The sequence below is a fragment of the Mastigoproctus giganteus genome, chromosome 3, assembly GCF_048544385.1.
Source record: "Mastigoproctus giganteus isolate SK-2022 chromosome 3, ASM4854438v1, whole genome shotgun sequence".
In the NCBI taxonomy this organism is placed as follows: domain Eukaryota; kingdom Metazoa; phylum Arthropoda; class Arachnida; order Uropygi; family Thelyphonidae; genus Mastigoproctus; species Mastigoproctus giganteus.
Genome location: NC_143577.1, coordinates 155,890,359 through 155,915,234, shown reverse-complemented (window position 1 = coordinate 155,915,234; position 24,876 = coordinate 155,890,359). Strand labels below are relative to the sequence as shown.

At 37.8% G+C, this 24,876-nt stretch overlaps 1 protein-coding gene across 1 annotated transcript in view; it reads right to left on the bottom strand.

Annotated features, from left to right (window-relative positions):
• The window catches only part of LOC150088345 (uncharacterized), a 521,190-nt gene that overhangs the window by 122,967 nt on the left and 373,347 nt on the right, over positions 1-24,876 (bottom strand). The window lies entirely within an intron of this gene.

Here is a 24,876-nt window from a genome sequence, read left to right as displayed (position 1 = left end):
AGTGAGGGCCCATCAAGCTCTCAGCTGCCCACACCAATGACAGAGCTTGCACTTGGTAATCACGCAACACAGCGGCAGGCCCCAAGGCAGAATGCGCTGGCCCCAAAGGAACTAGTAGTTCTTGGTGACTCTATTTGTCAGGGAAATGGGAAACATGTTTTGTAAAAAGGATAGGTGGACAGGACCAGGGTATGTCTGCAAGGGGCAAAGGTTGATGACGTTGTAGAGCGGATAACATCTTTTAAGGGCACAAAAGGTGATATAGTTGTACACGTTGCACTAATGATATTAAGAGTACGAGACCGGCGGAATTACTTAACAAGTACAGATCACTGTTGAAAAAAAGCCATGAATTAGGGTTGAATTTGAAAGTGTCTGCAATTCTGCCCAGACACGATAGGAGGGAGTATATGATGAGAGCACTGTCGATCAATTCGGCCCTGGAAAGATTGTGCACGGCTCAAGGGGTAGAATTTTTTTCAGCCTGGTCTGTACTTGTTAACAGGAGAGACTGCTTCTACAGGGATGGGATACACTTAAATAGAAAGGGCTCAAGAATGTTTGCTGATGCTATCGAGGCAGTGTTAGGTGGGTCGGAAAACTTCTAGATTGGGGGGATACAAGGACTAATAGATTAACAGTAGCCACTGGCAGAGGTGAAAGTGATTCTTGCACTGTTTCTATTGGAATGAGCCGCAGCCTGGAAAATAAGATGCAGGATATTTCAGAGATTTCTGGGAATCATCGGGGTACAAATAAACACATAGGTTGTGTTAGGGTAGCTAAGAAAAAGAACAGGTGCATGTATACTTGCGTGCACACCAATGCTAGGAGTTATGGTAAATAAATTTGATGAACTTGAGGTATTGCTCAAAACATCAAAGGTAGATATTGTGGGGATTTCAGAGACGTGGTGTCACACAGATATAAGGAATGCAGAAATGGAATTTGGGGAGTACAATGTCTACAGAAAGGATAGACACGATAGGAACAGAGGAGGGGTTATGCTATTAGTTAAGAATTACATAAAATGCAAGGAAGTGCAGTTATCATTGCAGGACAGTGCAGTATTGAGTCAGTTTGGTGTGACATAAGCATTGGGAGATCAAAATTGAGAGTAGGAGTGTGCTATAGGCCTAATGACTCTGATGAGTATAATAAGAATCTGTACAGGGAAATAGAGTGGGCCAGTAAATCAGAGAGTCTTATAATGGGGGATTTTAATTTCCCAGATATTGACTGGAATTTGGGGGCTGGTCACTCACACACTAGCAAGGCTTTTGTGGATTTATTGGATGATTGTTTTCTACAAAAGCATGTTCGGGAGGCAACTAGAGGGAGTAATACTCTTGATTTGATTATCAGTAGTGATTCTTCTTGCATTAAGAATCAGCAGGTAAATGAACCACTAGGTAGCAGTGATCACAGTGTGCTGAAGTGGGATTTACTCAAAGAGGTAACTACCATTAGGGGTAAAGGGAAGGGTTATTGCTTTCGTAAAGGCGACTACAATGGACTGAGACAGTATTTAAATTCTATACAGTGGGACCAACTGATGATGTTACGAACAGCAAATTCAAAATGGGAAGCATTCAAAGAACTCATCTTGGAAGTTACTAGGCTTTACATACCAACTAAGAAATATTGTTCAAGGTTTAGGCCTCAGTGGAGGTCAGATGAACTAATGAGACATATGGCAGAGAAGAAAAATGCATAGGATACATACAAATTAACACGTGACACAGAAGACTAGGACAGAAGCCTATGATAGATACAAGTTGATCTGTAACCAAGTTACAAAGGAGGTTAGGCAGGCAAAGGCAGATTACGAGAAATCTTTGGCAAGGGATGCAAAGAAAAACAGCAAAGAGTTCTTTACTTATGTAAACTCTAGAAGGAAGGGGATGAATCAGATTGGTCCACTTTATATCGATGGGTCAACTGTTGATGATCCTGCTCAGGTAGCTAACAAACAATGAATATTTTGCATCAACATTCACACATGAGGAGTTATTCAGCGAAGGGAATGCCAGAGGTGTATTCAACTCTGGCAGTAAGCTAGAGAACCTTGTAATAACTGAGAGTAAAGTGGAGGAGAAATTGTTGAAGATAAATATAAGAAAGGCACCTGGGGTGGATGGGATCTATCCAGTTATATTAAAGGAGGCAGCAAAGGAAGTAAGCAAACCCTTAGCCATAATTATGAGAGCTTCCTTGGACTCAGGGGAAGTACCCATGGACTGGAGACATGCAAATGTGACCCCAATTCACAAAGGAGGATCAAAGGGCGACAAAAGTAATTATAGACCTGTTAGTTTAACTTCTGTTCGAGGAAAATTAATGGAAGCACTGGTTAAAGAAGCACTGCAGGATCATCTAGACAAGACTTCAGTTAGAGCTCGGACACAGCATGGTTTTGTTAAGGGGAAGTCTTGCCTGACCAATTTGATTGGATACTATGATGCAGTCACAAAAGAACTGGATGCAGGGAATAGCTTTCATATTATATACTTGGATCTTAGAAAGGCTTTTGATACGGTTGCACATGGAAGACTGCTGCACAAATTGGAGCAGTGTGGCATTGGAGGCAAACTGCTGCTATGGATAAAGGGGTGGTTGAGGGGGAGAAGACAGAGAGTGGTAAGCAATGGACACTGCTCATCGTGGACTAATGTTATTAGTGGAGTCCCTCAGGGTTCAGTATTGGGTCCATTATTGTTTTCTTTATTTATAAATGATATTGATGATGGTATATCAAGCTTAATATCCAAGTTTGCAAACAATACGAAGGTTGGCAGGGTTGTCAAGGGCACTACTGACACTATGCTACTGCAACAGGATCTGGAAAGGTTGAGCAGATGGGCTGAGAGGTGGCAAATGAAATTTAACATTGACAAATGTAAAGTACTAACTATGGGAAACAGCAACCCCAGAGCAACGTATCAACTTTGTGGTACTACATTGACAGATGTAGAGAATGAAAGGGACCTGGGGGTGGTTGTGCAGGCAGATATGAAGTTTTCTGAGCAGTGCAGACGGGCTGCAACAGTAGCTCATGGTGTATTGTCGATGATATATAGGAATTTTTCTAGCAGGGATAAGGAGGTGATTATTCACTTGTATAAGGCAATGGTCAGGCCACACCTTGAGTACTGTATACAGGTCTGGAGGCCTCAATTCAAGAAGGATGTAGAGATGCTGGAACGAGTACAGAGAAGGGCAACAAGATTAGTGAATGGAACAAAGGGGTGCTGTTACAAAGAAAGGCTTAAGTTTTGCAAATTACAGTGTCTGGGGACTAGGCACCAGCGAGGTGATCTGATAGAGGTGTATAAAGCCTTGAATGGTTTGAGCATGCTCAATGCTGATGGGATTCTTCCTCTTGCTCAGAATAATCACCTGAGAGGGCATAAATTCAAATTGAGAAAAGACAGATGTAGGATAGACATGAGGAAATTTGCCTATCGCCAGCGGGTGGTTGGTTGGTGGAATAGACTTCCATCCCTTGTCGTGGAAGTTGATAGCCTAAATAAGTTTAAGGCTCAGCTGGACAGGTATTTCGAACGAACAGAGGGGTGAAGTGGAAGTGTTTTTTTTTGGCTGATGCTGCATAAGCTTGCTTTCTTGCATCAAATGCCTCTACTAATGCTAATGACTGTTTTCTACAGCAACATGTTCAAGCAGCAACCAGAGGGAGTAATGCTTGATCTGATTATCAGCAGTGATTATAATGCATTAGGGCATACGCCTCAGGCTGCGGGAGAGTTAGACTATGCACAAGTTAGTGCAAATGCATCATATTAGTACACATCCAATTCTAAATTAGCAAATTATTTGCAAATAATTTGCTAATCTAGAATTTTATCTAGAAAAGATATGACTTAAACGATGCCATTTTTGCAAATAATTTGCTAATCTAGAATTGGCTGTGTACTAATATGATGCATTTGCACTAACTTGTACGTAGTCAGCAGTGATTATTCATGTATTAAGAATTTGCAGATAAAGGAACCACTACATGTGGCAGCGATCACAGTGTACTACCATCAAGGGTAAAGGGAAGGGTTTTTGCTTTTGTAAAGGTGACTACAGTGGTCTCAGAGAGTTTTTAAATTCTATATGATGGGATTAACTAATGATGTTAAAAACAACAAATTCTAAATGGGAATTTAGAATTGGCTTTCAATGAATTAATCTTCGAAGCTACTAGGCTTTTCATACCAACTAAAAAATACTGTTCAATATTTAGACCTAAATGGATGTCAAATGAACTAATGAGACTCGTGGCAGAGAAGAAATATGCATCGGATGCATATAAATTATCAGGCGACACAGAAGTCTATGGTAGAAAAAAAAAGCTAGTCTTTAATCAAGTCACAAAGGAGGTTAGGCAAGTGAAGGCTGATTATGAGAAATCTTTGATAAAGGATGCAAAGAAAAACATCAAAGATTTCTTTACTTATGTAATATATGGCTAGATGTAATACTCTAGATCAGCGGTTCCCAACAGGTGGTTCGCACTAAAAATTCTATAATGGCATCTGCTTAGATTTACATAGGTATATTATTCTACCCCGGGGGCTCACATCTGATGAGTATAAGCTTGGCACACCCAGGGTTCTAAACTAGGTATCATCATTCTTCTCTTTCTTGGTGATTCCCTTCTACTTTTCTTTCTTTCTCTCTCTCTCTCTCTCTCTCTCACTCACTGGATAAATCAGAGATTTCTTCTTCTTTTTTTTTTTTCCCCTCTTTTTTTTTATTTTATTTGCTTGTGCAGCAAAAGCCTCAGGATTCCTTGCACCATATAGCTAATAATAATAATATATAATATTGTATATATTATTATTATTGTATGTAAACTGCAAAGTATAACTAAAAATAAACAATAAAATAAAATTAAATAAAAAGTAAAGAATTGCCAAAGAAAGAAACCACATCTCCCAAAATTTCTTATAATTAGTTTACTATCTTAAAGTATATATGTTAAATATACTGTAAGATAGTAAACTGTTTTCCATACTAATTTTTTTTTGATTCTCAAGGACCATTGTTATGTACAGGTACTTTTTTTGTTTTTTTTAGAACCTATAGCTAATAATAATAATATATAATATTGTAAACTGCAAAGTATAACTAAAAATAAACAATAAAATAAAATTAAATAAAAAGTAAAGAATTGCCAAAGAAAGAAACCATTAGAACCTATAGTACTTAGTATTGTGCATGGGTTGAAGGTTGAAAGAAGATAGTTAGCATTAGCATTAGTAGAGGCATTTGATGCAAGAAAGCAAGCTTATGCAGCATCAGCCAAAAAAAAAAAAAAAAAAAAACCCACTTCCACTTCACCCCTCTGTTCGTTCAAAATACCTGTCCAGCTGAGCCTTAAACTTATTTAGGCTATCAACCTCCACCACAAGGGATGGAAGTCTGTTCCACCAACCAACCACCCGCTGGCTAAAGGCAAATTTCCGCACGTCTATCCTACATCTGTCTTTCCTCAATTTGAATTTATGCCCTCTCAGGTGATTTTTCTGAGCTAGAGGAAGAATCCCATCAGCATTGAGCATGCTTAAACCATTCAAGGCTTTATACACCTCTATCAGATCACCTCGCTGGTGCCTAGTCTCCAGACACTGTAATTTGCAAAACTTAAGCCTTTCTTCGTAAGAGCACCCCTTTGTTCCATTCACTAATCTTGTTGCCCTTCTCTGTACTCGTTCCAGCAGCTCTACATCCTTCTTGAAATGAGGTCTCCAGACCTGTATACAGTACTCTAGGTGTGGCCTGACCATCGCCTTATACAATGGAATAATCACCTCCTTATCCCTGCTGGAAAAATTCCTGTATATCATTGACAATACTCCATGAGCTACTCTTGCAGCCCGTCTGCACTGCTCAGAGAACTTCATATCTGCCTGCACAACCACCCACAAGTCCCTTTCATTCTCTACCACTGTCAGTGTAGTACCACAGAGTTGATACGTTGCTCTGGGCTTGCTGTTTCCCATGTGTAGTACTTTACATTTATCAATGTTAAACTTCATTTGCCACCTCTCAGCCCATCTGCTCAGCCTTTCCAGATCCTGTTGCAGCAGCATAGTGTCAGTAGTGTCCTTGACAACCCTGCCAACCTTTGTATCGTCTGCAAACTTGGACATTAAGCCCGATATACCATCATCAATATCATTTATAAATACAGAAAACAATAATGGACCCAACACTGAGCCCTGAGGGACTCCACTAATAACATCAGTCCACGATGAGCAGTGTCCATTGATTACCACTCTCTGTCTTCTCCCCCTCAACCACCCCTTTATCCATAGCAGCAATTTGCCTCCAATGTCACACTGCTCCAATTTGTGTAGCAGTCTTCCATGTGCAACAGTATCAAAAGCCTTTCTAAGATCCAAGTATATAATATCAAAGTTATTCCCTGCATCCAGTTCTTTTGTGACTGCATCATAGTATCCAATCAAGTTGGTCAGGCAAGACTTCCCCTTAACAAAACCATGCTGTGTCTGAGCTATAACTGAAGTCTTGTCTAAATGATCCTGCAGTGCTTCTTTAACCAGTGCCTCCATTAATTTTCCTGGAACAGAAGTTAAGCTCACAGGTCTATAATTACTTGTGTCAGCCTTTGATCCTCCTTTGTGAATTGGGGTCACATTTGCACATTTCCAGTCTATGGGTACCTCCCCTGAGTCCAAGGAAGCTCTCATAATTATGGCTAAAGGTTTGCTTACTTCCTTTGCTGCCTCCTTTAATATAACTGGATAGATCCCATCCACCCCGGGTGCCTTTCTTGTGTTTATCTTCAACAGTTTCTCCTCCACTTTACTCCCAGTTATTTCAAGATTCTGTAGCTTCCTGCTAGAGTTGAATACACCTCTGGCATTCCCCTCGCTGAATAACTCCTCATGTGTGAATGTCGATGCAAAATATTCATTTAGTTTGTTAGCTACCTGAGCAGGATCATCAACACTTGATCCATCAATATCAAGTGGACCAATCTGATTCATCCCCTTCCTTCTAGAGTTTACATAAGTAAAGAACTCTTTGCTGTTTTTCTTTGCATCCCTTGCCAAGGATTTCTCGTAATCTGCCTTCGCCTGCCTAACCTCCTTTGTAACTTGGTTGCATATCAACTTGTATCTATCATAGGCTTCTGTGTCATGTGTTAATTTGTATGTATCCCATGCATTTTTCTTCTCTGCCATATGCCTCATTAGTTCATCTGACATCCATTTTGGCCTAAACCTTGAGCAATATTTCTTAGTTGGTATGTAAAGCCTAGTAGCTTCCAAGATAAGTTCTTTGAATGCTTCCCATTTTGAATTTGCTGTTGGTAACATCATCAGTTGGTCCCACTGTATAGAATTTAAATACTGTCTCAGTCCATCGTAGTCGCCTTTACGGAAGCAATAACCCTCCAATTTACCCCTAATGGTAGTTACCTCTTTGAGTAAATCCCACTTCAGCACACAGTGATCACTGCCACCTAGTGGTTCATTTATCTGCAGATTCTTAATGCATGAAGAATCACTGCTGATAATCAAATCAAGAGTATTACTCCCTCTAGTTGCCTCCCGAACATGCTGATGTAGAAAACAATCATCCAATAAATCCACAAAAGTCCTGCTAGTGTGTGAGTAACCAGCCCCCAAATTCCAGTCAATATCTGGGAAATTAAAATCTCCCATTATAAGACACTCTGATTTACTGGCCCACTCTATTTCCCTGTACAGTTCCTTATTATACTCATCAGAGTCATTAGGCCTATAGCACACTCCTACTTTCAATTTTGATCTCCCAATGTTTATGTCACACCAAACTGACTCCACACTGCACTGTCCAGCGATGTCGACTGGCTTCACTTCCTTGGTTTCTATGTGTTTCTTAAAAAACCAAGGAAGTGAAGCCAGTCGACATCGCTGTTGTTGACATCAGACTTGAACTTCTGTTGATTGTAATTTTCAGGAAATACATAAGAAGGAGAGTTGTTCTGGAAAACAGAAATTGAATGAATAAATGAGGAAGAAGAAGAAAAGTTGGTTCTGTGCATTTGAATTTGGACAGTAAAAGGATGTTGACTGGTTGCGGCATGTGTCTGAATTGCTTTGAAAGAGAGAGCGGGAATTATAGAAGCCAATTCAGAAGAACAGTGCCCGCGGAAGTATCTATAGAAAGCTCTATGAGACAGAGAGTGGGGAGACTGTTAGAGATGAGACTTGCGTGGGTAGCACAGTGGTATCATCACCGTCCACCCCACACCGGGTGGAAAAGGCCCAGGTTCGAATCCAGTCGATAACGCGAGGAATTTTAATGGGCTTTTTTCACTCTGTGGCTGAGTTAGTCGGTCTCAGACACAATAAATATATGGGTAGATGTAATCATTTATGGGTGACCCTAATATCATGTTTTTTTTTTTGTTAGAGATGAGACATTAATTAACCTAACTGCCCTCTTTTGAACGGAACCTAGAAGCCTGAGAGAGAGGTTTTGAGGGCACTGCCCCAGATGTGGGAACAATATTCAGTGGCAGGTTGGATTTGCAATTTTGCCAATAGTTTTGGAAAGAGACCAGACTGGTTGGCTACCACTGGACAAGAAGCAAGTTTTCTGCTCTTAGCATGTTCGAAATCGAGTTTGGACTGATTAATAACTGCTTTACAAAGTATAAATGATACTTAATAATTTTTTATTATTACACTATGTCGCTAATAAAAAATAGTACTGGAAATATTTTATCATAAAAATTCAGAAATATACAATTTCAGAGAATATAGGCTTAGTGGTTCACTTCAAAAATATGTTGAAAGGAGTTCGCTAAAAAAATTTTTACGTTGAAAGGGGTTCATGAGTAAAAAAGGGTTTGGAACCGCTGCTCTAGATGGAAGGGGATGAATCAGATTGGTCCACTTGTTATTGATGGTTCAGCTGTTGATGCTCCTGCTCAGATAGCTGACAAACTGAATGAGTATTTTGCATCTACACTCACACATGAGGAATTCTGTAAGGAAGGGGGAGGACAGAAGTTTACTAAACTATCAGGTAGTTAATGATTTTGTAATAACAGATTTAAGGAGAAATTGTTGAAATTAAACATAAAAAAGGCACGTGGGGCAGATGGAATCTATCCAGTTATATTGAAGGGGGCAACGAGGAAAGTAAGCAAACCCTTAGCCATAATTATGAGAACATCCTTAGATTCATGGGAGGTCTCCATAGACTGGAAATCTGCAAATGTATCCTCAATTCACAAAGGGGATTCAAAGGGTGACACAAATAATTATAGATCCGTTAGTTTAATTTTTGTTTCGAGGAAAATAATGGAGTCACTGATTAAAGAAGCATTGCAGGATCATCTAGACAAGACTGGAGTAATAGTTCAGACATAACATGGGTTTGTTAAGGATAGGTCTTGTCTGACCAATTTGATTGTATACTACGATGTAGTCATGAAGGGACCGGATGCAATAAATAACTTTGATGTCATATAATTGGATTTCACGAAAGCTTTTGATAGTGTTGCACATGGAAGACTGCTGTACAAAATAAAATGGTATGGGATTAAGGGCAAGTTGCTACAATGGATAAAGGAATGTTTGAGTGTGAGCCGACAGAGAGTAGTAATAAATGGAACTGCTTTTCATGGACTAATGTTATTGGTGGATTCCCCCAAGGTTCGGTGCTGGGCCCATTGTTGTTTTGTGTATTTATCAATGATATCGATGAAAATATATATCGCTTAATGTCCCAGTTTGCAGATGATATGAAGGTTGGCAGGATTCTTAATGGCAGTAAGGAGAGTATGCTACTGCAACAGGATCTAAAAAAGTTGGGCAGATGGGCTGAGAAGTGGCAACTAAAGTTTAACATTGACAAATGTAAAGTACTGCATATGGGAAACAGTAACCCAAGAGAAATGTACGAACTGTGTGGTAATAAACTCAGGGAAGTGGAGAATGAAAAGGACTTGGGCATAATTATGTAGATGGGCTGGCAGAGCAGATCATGGAGCCTTGTCAATGATGTATAGGAATTTGGCTAGCAGAGACAAAGAGGTGATTATCCCATTGTATAAGGCAATGGTCAGGCCACACCATGAGTACTGCGTACACATCTGGAGGCCTCATTTTAGGAAGGAAGTAAAATTGCTAGAACGAGTACAGAGAAGGGCAACAAGATTGGTGAGAGGAACAAAGGGGTACTCTTACCAAGAAAGACTTAGGTTCTGCAAGTTGCAGCATCTGGAGACTAGGCATGCTGCAAGGTGATCTAATTGAGGTGTATAAGGCAGTGAATAGTTTGAGGAGGCTCAATGCTGATGGGATTCTTCTGCTTGCTTGGATTACGAACCTGAGAGGGCACAAATTGAGGAAAGACAGTTGCAGAATAGATGTGCAGAAGTTTTCCTTTAGCCAGCGGTTGGTTGATTGGTGCAACAGACTTCCATCTGCTGTTGTGGAAGTTGTCAGCTTTAATAAATTTATGGCTTAACTAGAGAAACATTTGGAGCAACTGGATGGGTGAAATGGGAAGGGGTTTTTTTTGGCTGATTCTGTATAAGCTTGCTTTCTTGCATCATATGCCTCAACTAATTAATGCTAATGAGAAACAACGGTGGACCAAGAACCAATCCCACTCCTGACGTTATACCAATCTGAAAAATATCCATTAATCAAAACCCTCTGTCTTCTGCCCTGCAGACAACCAGATCCATCTTAGAATCTACCAGTAATCCTAACATGTTCAAGCTTATACAGTAACCTCTCATAAGGGACCGAGTCAAATGCTTTGCTAAAATCCGAATAAACTATGTAAAAATTATTCCCTAAATTCAGCTAATGAATAACTGTGTCAAAATAGCCTACTAAGTTAGTTAAGCATGATTTTCCCTTAAAGAAGCCATGCTGTCTGTTCAGAATACCATATCTATCTAAATGTCCCTGGACTGCAGGATAACAGTATCTCCTAAAAAACAGTTGAATGTGCATAAAAAAACAAAGATGCATAGAAATTATCCCAAAGAATTCACCGAATTGTTTTTTGCCAACTGTCTCTCACCAAATTATTATACACATATAGCGAAATGTCATTCACTACACTGTCTAGTACACTTAACTGCCATGCACCGAATTGTCACATATACTGAACTATACAGCAAATTGTCATGGGTCGAACCATTGTACAACAAACTGTCTTTCGGTGAATTGATGTGATCCCAAAGGAGAGACATGTTAAGGCAGTTATGCTTTCTGTTTAGTGCACAAATTCTAAAACAATACCACTGGTAGATACATGACAGTATAACAATGTCAATCTGGTGTGAAGTAAATGCTGGAAAAACAGGGATAAGACTAGGAGTCTGTTAAACAAGTGACTGTGAAGGGTATAACAAACAATACAGACAAATACAGTGAGCCAACAAATAAGAATATCTTACCAAGTGAGACTAACTTTCTTGATATTAAATGAAACTCAAGGGTGGAAACTCACTGAGTAGCAGAACATTTTTTGATTTGCTACATGTTAGATTGATCTGGTTATCAGCAATGATTCATCAAGTATTAAGAATCTTCAAGTTAAGAAACTTTTAGTTAGCAATGATTAGAGTGTATTGGTCAGGGATTTATTCAAAGAAAGAACTACTATGATGGATCAAGGAAAGGGATTTTGTTTTTGCAAAAGTAATTATAAAGAGCTCAAATTGTTTTAAAATTCTTTTCAGTGGGACCAACTAATGTTGCTAAAAGAGTGTAAATGCCATACAGAAAGTGTAGAGAGATAATCATAGAGGCCAGTAAGTGTTTTATACTAACTAAGATATATCATTCAAGGCTTAGACCAACTCATTAACTTACAACTCATCAGTTGGATGAACTGATGAGTTGTAAGTATAAACTAGTCTGTAATAAGGTTACTTGGGGTGGGGGGGGGACTTAGGCAGATTATGAGAGCAGTTGGCTAAGAATGCAATGAAAGTTACCAAGGAATTCTTTGGGTATGTTAACATTAGAAGTAAAGTGATGAATTACATTGGTCCTCTGCATATAAGCTAATGTACTCTAACAAACAGATTCAAAGAAACTACAAAAGAGATACTTAGCCATAATAATGAGAGAATCCTTTGATTCAGAAGAACCTAAAAATTGATGATGAGCAAATGCATTTCTTATTCTCATGGGTAGTTCAAAGGTGAAGTAGATAACTACATACCTGTAAACTTGACCTCTGTATCAAGGAAAATAATAAAGCAATCACAGCATGGATTTGTTAAAAGCAGATCAAGGTTATTCAATCTAATTAACAGCTATGCAGTTGCCACAAAAACACTGGATCCAAAGAATAATTCTGACATCCATATACTTAGATTCTAGTAAAGTCTGATATTTGATAGTGTACCACATGTATGAGTGTTATATAAATTGGAGTAATGTGGCATTATGGACAAGTTTACTACTATAGATAATAGGATCGTTAAGTGGGTAGGAGACAGTGGCCATAAATGGCCACTACTCTTCATAGAATGATGTGACAAGTCGAGTGTCACAGGGGCTATGCTGGACTCCTAACTGTTATCAATTAGGAGTCCAGACATTGATAATGTTATTAATTACTATTAATTGATGACATCAATAGGGATATTTCAAGTCTGATGTCTAAATTTGCTGATGACACAATACAGTGGTTAATGACAGTAATAAGAGTATCCTACTTTATGAAGATCTAGATAAACAAAGTGGATAATGCAAAGAACTGCATTTGGATAGCAGTAAACCTAGAATAAAATACTATTTGAATAGTGACAAATTCAAGGTAATTAATAAGAAAAAAGACCTGGGAATTATACAGTATGACATGAAATTCTTTTGAGCAATGCGATTAGACTGCTAGAACATGCCAACAGGTTCTGTTAATGTTATATAGGAGCTTTGCCACAGGGGTCAAAGAGGTGATATCCTATTACCATATAGAATAGAATACTGCATAGGTGTTTGAAAAACTCATTTTAGGAAGGCACAGTTCTGTCTGAAAGCGTGCAGAGAAAAACAACAAGATTAGTTTGGGGCACAAAAGGATATTCTTCCCAAGACATATTGAGGTTCTGTAAAAGAGTTAAGTAAACCAAATGCTGATGGGCTTGTGTGTATGTCATTTCTCAGATGACACACAGAAGGAGGTATACAAGGTACATTCAAAAAGTTCCTGGAATTTTACTATAAAAGTTTATTGAATGAAGAGTTGGGCTTACTAACCTAATCACCTTCAAAGTACCTTCCTTCTGCACAATACACCCTAACTTCATCAGTCTTTCCAAGCTTTGAAACATTTTTTTTAAATTGTGTTTTTTCAGCATACATAGGGCCACTTTGGCATTTTATTTGATGTTATCCACGGTAACGAAACAATGACTCCCAAAGCCTCATTTTCAGTTTATGGAACAACCAGAAGTCAGATGGCACAAGGTTGGGGGAATAGGGAAGCTGCTGCATGACTGTGATTTTTTTTGCAGCCAAGAAATGCTGAAATGCCATCGTTGTGTGACTGGGAATATTTTCACGGTGCAGAATACAGCCATCCTTCCATTTTTGAGGTTGTATTTGCCTCACAATCTCATACAAATGTGTCAAAACCTCAATGTAGTAAGCAGCAGCAATGCTTCTCCCCATAGTCACAAATTTGTGGTGCATTATGCCCTCATCGTTGAAAAAAAATTATCAACATGACTTAAACATTGGATTTTATAACATCAGACTTCTTGGGCAGTAGGAACATTTTTATGTGCCATTTGGATGATTTCACCTTGGTCTTGTGGTCATAGGCAAACACCCAACTCTCATCCCTGCTGACCACTTTTCTTAGGAAGCTCAGGTGTATAGATTTTTCAAATAAATCATCTGTGATAGCTTTCCTGCAGTCCATTTTGATTGTCCAACAGCAAGTGTGGACATGCTCGATGCATCCCTAAATCTTGCATCAGGATTGTATGTACTGAGCCTACAGACAGTAACTTTGTGAGCAATCTCGACAACAGTTATTTGCCTATTATTTCGCACGAATTCCTTCACTTTCCAGACATTTTCATCATTTTGTGACATCGATGGCATCCACTGCGAGATTCATCTTCCAATGTTTCCTATCCATTTTTAAACCAATTAAACCACTCATAAACTGTTGTTTTCTTCAAAGTATCATCTCCATAAACTTTCTGTAATGCTGGCAGTCTCTGTAGCACTGTCCTAAGTTTAAAGAAGAATGTGATGTTAGCACACTGATTCCACAATGCATTAGCTGTGACATGCAAGTGAAGTGGTCAAGCTAGTTCCCACTTGGCATGAGTGAACACCATGGTCAGCACCCCACAAAATATTACAGCCATAGTGCAAACCATTTAAATACCAGCATACAATTCCAGGAACTTTTTGAATGTATTATGTATTTAAATTGAAAAAAAGGATGGTTGCAGAATAGGTGCAAAGAAATTTGCATTCGACCAAATACAATAGTAACTGATTGTTGAAATAAACTTCTGTCTAGTGTTATAAAACTGGATAGTCTGAGTAAATTTAAAGAAGATCTAGACAAATTAGCAGGAATGAGGAAACAGTGTGTGTGTGTGTGTGTGTGTGTGTGTGTGTGTGTGTGTGTGTGTGTGTGTGTGTGTGTGTGTGTGTGTGTGTGTGTGTGTGTGTGTGTGTGTGTGTGTGTGTGTGTGTGTGTGTGTGTGTGATTGGCACTATATAAGTAAAACCTATAAGTATCTTTGCTTATCTTCGGTGAGAACTTTGAAACCACTTAGTAGTAGTACTTCTAATATTAACACTAATACTAAATGGTTATCAAAGTTTTGATTGTAGACAATGCAGAAAAAGATAAACTCCAACCTCCATCAAGAAAAGTCTATACGTACTAAAAATATTGTCAACTAAAAAGTTTTCTAAAGTAATACTTTCTGTAATGCTAATAATCAAATTAAACAATTTAAATATTATTACTCTTAATTAATTTTTAAAATTAACTGTTCATTTTATTTTACTGATATATAATTACATCTTTAATTTGATAAAATATTATTTTTAAAGGTCAACAATAATTAAAAGATTATCAAAATAATAAAATATGAATTAAATATGGCGTTAATAACTTATCAGAATAAACGTTTTTTGCAAAGCATGGAAAATTTGCTGAATACAACAGATTATTCTTGTGAGTGATACAGCAACATGCATCCAAGCAATTATACTGGCCAAAATGATTTTTACCTCCATTAATATATCAGTTGTTTCCAGTCAATTTTTATGTATGCATTTTAAAATAATTCTTAAAAGTTCACATCACATCACAATTTCTAGGTATACAAGCCTTTGTATTCAGCCATAATATATATAGCATACTACAATTAAGGGAAGTTGATATGGCACATATTAGTTTTATTACCTGAAAATAATGTTTGCATGTGCTCACAGATGTCAGCCATTTTGGGGAGAGTTAACATGTTCAACACTGCCTACCACCACTCTCTTTATCAATAATACAAAGAGAGTTGAAGTGTGAATAAATATATAGTTTATCTATGTATCTATTGCTTAATTTTTGTTTCTTCTGTATTTGCTTAGTATTGTATTGTTAAAATGTTTATGCTGAAGCAAAGGGTGGGTCAGAATCACCCTCAGTTTCTGCTACATGTATGGATCATTTACAACAAAAACTCAGATGAAGGAAATCTACAGTATTACTAAACTGTGCATCATCTTTGCACTACATTTGCAGGTGATCAGGACAAAAATTGGGTTCTACATATGTGCTTTATTACCTGAACTACTAATCTGAGGATATCACTAAATGGAAAAATTAAAACGATGCCTTTTGCTGTTCCTATAGTGTGGCAAGAACTACATATCCATGACTGCTATTTTTGCATGACAAAAATATATGAGATGTCCAGAAAATGCAAGTCCAGCAAAAAATATCCTAAATTATCATCTGCAATAAAGCCGGTTTTGTATAATGAAGACCTGCCAAATATCAGATCTACTAAAATCCTGGGAGAAAGGAAGCAGCGATGAATATAGTGAAGATTCTTGTGTTGTAGACTTTGGTGGACTGTCCAATTCAGCAATTTGAATTACTGACCAGAAAATTATAAAATACCACACTTAATTAAGCAAGAAGAGTTGATGACTTAGTTTGTGACTTAAACTTATCTAAAGAGCAAGCAGAACTCATTAATGCTTGGTTACAATGAAAGTTACTTGAAGCAGGAACTAAAATCACAGTATATCAAAAATGTTGCAAAGTGTTTAAAATATTTTGCATTTCTGTAAAGATATTAGTATTCTTTGAATGATATGAAATGGGCATCGAACACAATCCTAATAAATGGTGTATTCACTGATGCCTCAAAATTAAGTTTAAAAGAGTTTTGCTGCACAAGAAAAAAATTCCCATAATTTATCTACTTCATGCTGTTCACTTGGAAAAAAAAAAAAAAAACACATTAAACTATATCCAGGATTCTGAGTGCAATAAAGTATTGTGACATTCTTTAGAGTGTCTATGGTGATCTTAACATAATGGATTACATAAATGGATTACATAATGATCTGCAGGGATATTTCACAAAAAACTACTGTTTTCTATGTTTCTGGAACAATTCTGCAATATAAAAACATTATATTACAGGTGGTAGATGACTTTCATCAACCGGTGAAATACCACCACTTTGCTTATTGGAGGCTTGAAGTGGTGAAACCCATGTTTAGTCTCTAGAGCAAAGTTTCCGGCATCCCCCTCCCCCCATACTTCTCCTTCAACCCATGCATGGTACTAAGTATTACAGGTTTTGATACCTATCGTGTTTGGGGTTTTCATAAAAAAAAAAAAATAAATAAAATAAATAAAATATTGTACAGCAGTAGAAAAATATGGAGGAATGTTACCAGGGAGAAGAAATATAAACATGTTCCACTGGCTCAACCAAAAAAGTTAGCATTAAAATTATTATTAGCATCAGTAGAGGCATATGATACAAGAAAGCAAGTTTATACAGCATCAGCAAAAAAAAACTTCCCATTTCACCCATCCATTTGCTCCAAAGGTTTCTCCACTATTTCCTTGAATTAATTTAAGCTATCAACTTCCACAACGACACATGGAACTTTATTCCAGTAATCAACTACCCAATAGCTAAAGGCAAATTTCCAACAGGGTTCACATCTGGTGAGTATGGGCTTGGCAAACCCAGGGTCCTGAGCTGGATATCATCATTCTTCTCTTTCTTGGTGATTCCTTTCTAATTTTCTCTCTCTCTCTCTCTCTCTCTCTCTCTCTCTCTCTCTCTCTCTCTCTCTCTCTCTCTCTCTCGGGGTAACTCGGGAATTTTTTTTTTTTTTTGGCTGGTGCAGCATAAGTCTCATGCTTCCTTGTACCATATGGCTGATAATAATAATAATAACAATAATATTAATAATAATAATATTCGACAACTGTCTTTCCTCAGTTTCAGTTGATGCCCTCTCAAGGTTTGTAATCTGAGCACGAGGAAGAATCCCATCAGCATTGAGCCTGCTCAATCCATTCAAGGCCTTATACATCTAAATCAGATCACCTCTCAGGTGCCTAATCTCCACATGCTGCAATTTGCATAACTTAAGCCTTTCTCCATAAGAGCACCCCACCAGTCTTGTTGCCCTTCTCTATACTCATTCTAGCAACTTTACATCCATCCTAGTTTCAGGCCTGTACGCAGTGCTCAAGGTGTGGCCTGACCATTGCCTTATACAAGGGTACAATCACCTCCTAATCCCTGCTGGCAAAATTCATATGTATCATTAACAAGACCCCATGAACTACTCTGGCAGCCTGTCTGCACTGCTCAGAAAACTTCATATCTGACTACACAATTACTCCAAGGTCTCTTTCATTCTCCACTTACCTGAGTGTAACATGACCCAGTTGGTACATCTCTCAGAGGTTACTGCTACCCATATGCAGTACTTTGCATTTGTCAATGTTAAACTTCAGTTGCTACAACCCATCTGCCCAAATTTTCAAGATCCTGTTGCAACAGCATGCTGTCATTACTGTTATTAACAACCATGCCAACTTTTGTATCATCTGCAGACTTTGACATTAAGCTTGATGTACATTCATCAATATCATTGATAAATATACAAAACAACAATGAGCTCAACACCGAACCCTGGGGGACACCACTAAAAACATTAATCCATGAAGAGCAGTGTCCATTGATTACCACTCTCTGTCGGCTCCCATTCAACCATCCTTTTATCCATTGTAGCAACTTACCCTTAATGCCATACTGCTCCAATTTGTACAGTAGTCTTCCATGTGCAACAGTATCAAAAGCTTTCTTGAAATCCAAATATATATCAAAATTATTTTTTGCATCCAGTTCCTTTGTGACCACGTCATAGTGTCCAATCAAATTGGTCAGACAACACTTCCCCTTAACAAACCCTTGCTATGTCTGAATTATTACTGAAGTCTTGTCAAGATGATCCTGCAATGCTTCTTTAACCAGTGACTCTATTATTTTCATTGGAACAGAAGTCAAACTAACAGGTCTGAAATTACCAGTGTCTCCCTTTGTGGATTGGGGAAACATTTGCAGATCTCCAGTCCATGAAGACTTCCCCTGAGTCCAAGAGTGCTCTCATAATTATGGCTAAGGGTTTGCTTATCTCTGTTAGAGTTTGATAAACATCTGGCTTTCTCCACCTTGAAAAACTCCTCATGTGTGAATGTAGATGAAAATAGATCATTCTCAGCTATCTAAGAATGATCATCTATAGTCAAACCATTGATATCAAGTGGACCAATCTGAGTCATCCCCTTCCTTTTAGAGTTTATATAAGTAAAGAAATCTTTGCTGTTTTTCTTTACATCCTTTGCCAAATATTTCTCATAATCTGCTTTTGCTTGCCTAACTTCCTTTGTGACTTGATTAAAGACTAGCTTATATCTAACATAAGCTTCTGTGTTGCCTGATAATTTATATACATCCCATGCATTTTTCTTCTCTTCCTGCAAAGAGTCTCATCAGTTCAAATGATATCCATTTGGGCCTAAACCTAGAACAGTATTTCTTAGTTGGAACAGAAAGCCTAGTAGCTTTCAAGATTACTTCCTTAAATGCTTTCCATTTAGAATTTGCTGTTGGTAACATCAGTTGCTCCCACTGTAAGGAATTTAAAAAATTTCTGAGACCAGTGTAGTCATCTTTACAAAAACAAGAACCTTTCACTTTACCCCTAATGTTAGTTACATCTTTCAGTAAATCCCACATCACTACACTGTGACCATTTAATGGCTCCTTTATCTGTAAATTCCTAATGCATGAATAATCACTGATGATAATCAGATCAAGAGTGTTACTCCCTCTGGTTGCCTCTCTAACATGCTTCTGAAGAAAACAGTCATCCAATAAATCCACAAAAGTCTTGCTAGAGTGAGAGCGACCAACCAAAAGTTCCAGTCAATATCTGGAAAGTTAAAATATCCCTTTATAAGACACTGATTTACTGGCCCACTATTTCTCTGTATAATTGTGCACTGTCTCACCAGAGTCAATAGGCCTATAACAAACTCCTATCCTCATGTTTGCTTTCCCAGTGCTTATGTCACACCACACTGATTCAACAATGCACTGTCCATCTATGTCAACTGGATGCACTTCGTTAGATTTTGTGTTTCTTAACAGCATAATCCCTCCTCCCTTCCTAGCCTGTCTATCCTTTCTGTACACATTGTACTCCCCACAGTGTACCAATGTGGGATTTACTTAAAGATGTAACTACCATCAAGGGTAAAGGGAAGGGTTTTTGTAAATGTAACTATATTGATCTCAGACAGTTTTTAAATTCTATACAGTGGAATCAACTGATGATATTACAAACGATGAATTCTAAATGGGAAGCCTTCAGGGACTTAATCTTGGAGGCTACTACGCTTTTCATACCAACTAAGGAATACTGTTCAAGGTTCGGGCCTAAATGGGTGTCAGATGAATTAATGAGGCTCTTGGCAGAGAGGAAAAATGCATGGGATACATATAAATTATCAGGCGACACCAGGAGCCTATGGCAAATATAAGTTAGTCTGTAATCAAGTCACAAAGGAGGTTAGGCAGGCCAAGGCAGATTACGAGAAATCTTTTGGTAACGAACGCAAAGAAAAACAACAAAGAATTCTTTACTTATGTAAACTATAGAAGGAAGGGGATGAATCAGATTGGTCCACTTAACAAGGCGCCTCCGTAGCCAGGTGGGCAGGAGTAGCAGTGTATAGCACACACTTCTTGATTAGACTGGGGTTCGAGCCCATGCCCACCAAATACGGAGGATGTGGAAAGGTCAGGGAATGACCACCGCATATCCCCAGAGCAATATGGCCTTAGTTGCTAATGCTCCTAAAAACCAAATAACAATAACCACTTAACATAAATGGTTCAACTATTGATTATCCTGCTCAAGTAACTAATAAATTGAATAAGTATTTTGAATCTTCATTCACACATGAGGAGTTATTCAAGGAGGGGAATGCCAGAAGTTTATCAAAATCTAACAGGGAGCTAAGTGATTTTGTGATAACTGAGAGCAAAGTGGAGGAGAAATTGTTGAATCTAAACATAAAAAAGGCACCTGGAGCAGATGGAATCTATCCAGTTATAATGAAGCAGGCAACAAGGAAAGTAAGCAAACCATTGGCCATAATTATGAGAGCATCCTTAGAGTCAGAGGAGGTCCACATGGACTGGAGATGTGCAAATGTATCTCCAATTGATAAAGGAGATTCAAAGGGTGACACAAATAATTATAGACCTGTTAGTTTAACTTCTGTTTAGGGGAAAATAATGGAGTCACTGGTTAAAGAGGTTGATGCAGGATCACCTAGACAAGACAGCAGTAATAGCTCAGACACAGTCAGCATGGGCATGTTAAGGGGAAGTCTTTTCTGACCAATTTGACTGGATACTATGATGTGGTTACAAACGAACTGGATGCAAAATATAATTTTGATATTGCATACTTGGATTTCGGGAAAGCTTTTGATACTGTTGCGCACGGAAGACTGCTGTACAAATTAAAGTGGTAAGGCATTAAGGGCAAGTTACTGCAATGCATAAAGGGATGGTTGATTGGGAGACGGCAGAGAGTGGCAATATATGGACATTGCTCTACATGGACTAATGTTATTAACAGAGTCCTCCAGGGTTCGGTGCTGGGCCCATTGTTGTTTTGTGTATTTATCAATGATATCGATGAAGGTATATCAGGCTTAATGTCTAAGTTTGCAAATGATACAAAGGTTAGAAGGATTGTTAATGACTGTAAAGACAGTATGTTACTCCAACAGGATCTATAAAAGTTAGGCAGATGGGCTGAAAAGTGGCAATTGAAGTTTAACAATTGCCACTTTAACAATGACAAATGCAATGTACTCCATATGGGCAGCAGTAACTCAAGTGAAACGTACCAACTGTGTGGTACTACACTTAGGGAGGTGGGGAATGAAAAAGACCTGGAGGTTATTGTGCATGTCAGATATGAAGGTTGCTGAGCAGTGCAGACGGGCTGCCAGAGTAGGTCATGGAGTTTTGTCAATGATATATATTAATTTTGCTAGCAGAGACAAAGTGATTATCCCTTTGTATAAGGCAATGGTCAGGCCACATTCTGGTATACAGGTCTGGAGGCCTCATTTTAGGAAGGATGCAGCATGTCTATAACAAGTACAGAGAAGGGCAACAAGATTTGTGAGAGGAACAAAGGGGGTGTGCTTACGAAGAAAGGCTTAAGTGCTGCAAGTTGCAGCATCTGGAGACTAGGCACCTGCAATATAATCTAATCAAGGTGTATAAGGCCTTGAATGGTTTGAGCAGGCTCAATGCTGACGGGATACTTTCGCTTGCTCAGATTAAGAATCTGAGGGGGCATAGATTCAAATTGAGGAAAGACAGTTGTAAAACAGATGTGCAGAAGTTTGCCTTTAGCCAGTGGGTAGTTTATTGCTGGAAAAGACTTCCATCTGTTGTTGTGGATGTTGATAGAATAAATTTAAGGCTGAACTAGACAAACATTTGGAGTGACCAGATGGGTGAAATTTGAAGGTTTTTTTTTTTTTTTAACTGATGCTGTATAAGCTTACTTTCTTGCATCATATGCATCAACTTATGCTAATGTTGGTGATATCCAATGCTGTCTATACTTTTTGTACACATTGTACTCCCCAAATTCCAATTCTTCATTCCTTATATCCGTGTGACACCACATCTCTGATATCCCAACAATATCCGCCTTTGATGTCTTGATCAGCACTTCAAATTCATCAAATTTATTTACTATACCCCTAGTATTGGTGTACAATATACATGCACCTGTTCTTACTGTTAGTTACTCTAACAGTAAGAACTTGTTTCATGCTGGGAGTCATGAAACAAGTAAATAGCCCATGTATTTACTTGTTTCATGACTCCCAGCAGTTCCTTAAATCCCCAGCAACTTGTTTTCCAGGCTGCTGCTCATTCCAATAGAAGCAGTGCAACAATCACTTCCACCTCTGCCTGCGGCTACTGTTAATCCCGCACACTAGCAGTTTTCCGACCTACCTAACATTGCCTTGATGGCATCAGCAAATATTTTTGCACACTTTCTATTTAATTGTATCCCATCCCTGTACAAGCAATCTCTCCTGTTAACAAGCACAGATCACGCTGAGGAAAAGTCTACCCCATGAGCCTTGCACAATCTCTCCAGGGCTGAACTGATTGACATGGATCTCAACATATACTCCCTCCTGTCGTGTCTGGGGAAAGGTTCTTTCACCTTTGCATATAAAGCTTTGATTAATGAAGAATTTTGTTATAAAGCTCTAGAAAAAAAAAAGAAATGCTACCTAAAGGAAAGCATTTCCCAATTTAACAAATGCAAAACTGAAATAGGGAATTTTCAATGGCCTCAAATAAAGAAACTCCTTGTAGAAGAGATATTTGAAACAAAGCTACAGGATGCTAAAATAGCAGCTTTGAGATTGTTTAAAACAGTTGTATGTGGATTTCTTGGGAGAAGAGAAGCAGATAATTATGTATCTCTGATGTCAACTTGACTGCAATGTGCTGAAGTATGGGCTGCCAAATGTCTCTGAAAATTTGCTTTCTTCAATCCCTTTTTTTTTTTTTTTTTTTAATTTTCTTTTTTTAACTCAATTTGGGAGATGTAAGTATTGAGCAAGGGGAATGCTTTCATCAAGAAATATCTACAATGGAAAAACATGGCATATATTGCAATTGTGGAAAATTACTGCTGGTTTCTTATGAGGGAAAGCAAAATCAACTATAAGAAAAACTCTCTGAGTGACAAACATTTTGACCAAAAGAGAAGGTATATAGCACATTATATATTTGATTGAAGTATTTTACAATAAATAAACTCATGTTTAAGATAACATGTATTATTACATGGTATTTGAAATTTGATGTTAAATAAAATTACTAAAATTTCAATTTATCTTTAAATGTAGACATGATAGACATTTTGGTATTCTTGGAATCAGCAGATAAATTTCCTTTAGAATCTGAAACTTTTGCTTTCAAGGTACTAAAAAAAAATTTATTATTATTATGTTTTTTTTTTTGGCAAGTGTAATTCAGTGGCAGCCATATAAATTGCATCACTATAAATTTTTTTCCCAAAACAATCAATTACAATTGAAATAATTGCCCCTACAGCCTAAATTTGTTATACACTGATGTGAAATGATTATTCGTTTTATTAATAGGAAAATAAATTAAAGAAATATCTAATTATATATACTTATTTACAAATACACTGCACACCTTATGAATGCCTTTTCACCGTGACCAATATTTGATATTAACCTTATCTGATAATGGAAAAAACATACCATCAGCAAACAAATAAGGATGTGATACCATTAGGCACTCTATAACAGATATTAGCATTAGTATTCTGCTTAGTTCATGGTACCAGACATGAATAATGGTTTCTTGCGATGTTATCTTGCTTGATGTCTTTTTAGCAGACATTTTCTGTCCCATAACCTTCCAGAAGTTGGGTTCAAATTGGAACTATTTTCTGGCCATGATAAGGTTCGAATATTGCAGTCTTGCATGAACTTCTTTAGTGAAAGATAAAAACAAAAAAATTATTAAAACAGTCAGTGTTCGAAACAAGTTAAAATTAGCATACTAGAAATTGTAATAATTGATTATGTAATGTTGTACTAACCTTATGTTCAATGTGTCCAGGTGCAGAGTTATGATGGAAAGCACAAATTTCTGTTCCTTTGGAAGAGATCTCTGATGATGGGTAAAATAGCTGCCTTTAAAATTTATGTATAGTAGTCACTATAAGCAGTACAAAATCTACAAATTTTGTAATGTTAACAGGGTACACAATGAGTTAACACTCTTTTGTACTGTAAATAGGATGCATAATTTGTTGTTGTTGTTGTTTTGGTTTTTAGGAGCATTAGCAACTAAGGCCATATTGCTCCAGGGATATGCGGTGGTCATTCCCTGCCCTTTCCGCATCCTCCGTATTTGGTGGTGACGGGCTCGAAGCATAATTTGTGATGCATAATCAATGGAAATTACTGTTGATTTGAGTGCAGTCAGGATGATAAGCATTTGTTATATTTACATTAACTGTAGCATTTACCATCTGATTTGTGGATTTTTTTCCATAAGGGCTTGTCTTCTTACAAGATATGCTTTCAAACCACTCATCACAAATTTGTGCCAGTTCTATCACTTGCATTTACCCAGTATGTTCCTTCCACAGGAAGTTTAGGTCTGGGGCACTTGCACAACAATCATGGAGGCACAGA